General features: G+C 43.1%; 1 non-coding gene across 1 annotated transcript; it reads left to right on the top strand.

Annotated features, from left to right (window-relative positions):
- Positions 1-831: 831 nt before the first annotated feature.
- Positions 832-938, top strand: LOC114007521 (U6 spliceosomal RNA). The gene has a single exon (XR_003549133.1). It is a non-coding gene; the product is annotated as a U6 spliceosomal RNA (small nuclear RNA).
- Positions 939-1480: the final 542 nt, after the last annotated feature.

Below are 1480 nucleotides of genomic sequence, written 5' to 3'. Positions count from 1 at the left end.
TCCCAACAGTAAAAGTAATCAGCCTCACTAATAAAAACACTTTCATGTACTTTTTTTTTTTTTGAGAGGGTTTTTGCTATAGGGCACATGCACTTACCAGAAAGACAGAGAGAGACAGAGAGACAGAGAGAAATCACCCCCCAGAGGGGATAGCCACACCACAATCCCTTCTCCTCCATTCTCCTCTCGGGATCTTGGGCATACACACCCAGCGTGAGTTTAAGCCACCGGGTCCAGGACTTGAACTGCAGTCGACTACGTGGGAGTGTCCAGCAACATAGCCATTACACCCACTGCTGGTCCCTCAGAGGGTGTATGTGCTCATCCAAAAAGAGAGAGAGAGAACGCATCCCCCCCAATGGGACATGGTCATGCCCTTCTCCATCCCACTGGGATTTGGAGCACACATATGGACATATATACACACATATCTGGAGTGTTTTTCAAGCTGCCGTGCCAGCACTCAAACCACAGCCAGCCATGTGGGATGTGGTTCCCATAACCAAAAGGACATGGGGGCAGCCTTCAAATACAAAAATTAAAAAAGAAAAAAAAAAAACACCAATTAAATATTTATTTATTCATTTATTTTAATTTGCTGAGAGGGAGGGAGAAAGAGAATGCAAGCCGCCAGGTCTAGGACTCGAACCACGGTCGGCCATGGGGGAATCCAGCACCCTTAACCAACATGCCACCTGCCAGCCCCCAAAATCCAAAAAAAATTTTAACATGCCATTTCTCCAACCTACTAAATTACCTAATACTTAAAAAGATGATAATATTTATTGCTGGCAGTGCCTTTTCACAAATTTGGTTTAGTCATTTGTAAATGTGCTCGCTTCGGCAGCACATATACTAAAATTGGAACGATACAGAGAAGATTAGCATGGCCCCTGCGCAAGGATGACACGCAAATTCGTGAAGCGTTCCATATTTTAAATAAAAAAAAAAAAAAAAGAGTACCAACACAGATACTCTCCCAAGAAAAAAAGTACCTAAGGCTTGCATAGAATTTCAGCATTTTCTAGCTTGGACTGGTTTGCTTTTCAGGTTTACTGTCCCAGGACTTACTTTTGCCTTTCTCTGTCTTTCTCTTTATATATAAAGATGCAATCAGGCCCAACTGTGGTGGCACACAGACAGCACCACCACTAAGGAAGCTGTAAACCACATGGGAGGTCCAGGTTCAGTTCCCAAGGTAAACACATCGGGCATGCAAGCACTTATAATCTTAGCTAACTGGGAGGCTGGAGCAACAGGATCATGTCATGAGATCCTGCCCCCCACCCAAGGAAAAAAAAGTAACAATTTAAGGTTATAATCACCCTGTATCCTACTATGCTCCCTCATTTTGGTGGGCATATCCAATATCCCTTCAGTAGCTTCCTAAGGAGGATGAATGGAAATAATTTTTTGAGATCTGGTATACTCCAAAATACCTTTATTTTGCCTTCACACTTGACTGCATATATGACTGGTT

The sequence above is a fragment of the Tupaia chinensis genome, unplaced genomic scaffold (assembly GCF_000334495.1).
Source record: "Tupaia chinensis unplaced genomic scaffold, TupChi_1.0 Scaffold000187_1, whole genome shotgun sequence".
Taxonomy (NCBI): Eukaryota; Metazoa; Chordata; class Mammalia; order Scandentia; family Tupaiidae; genus Tupaia; species Tupaia belangeri.
Note: the sequence above shows the minus strand (reverse complement) of the source record. Positions and strands in the feature narration are given on the sequence as shown.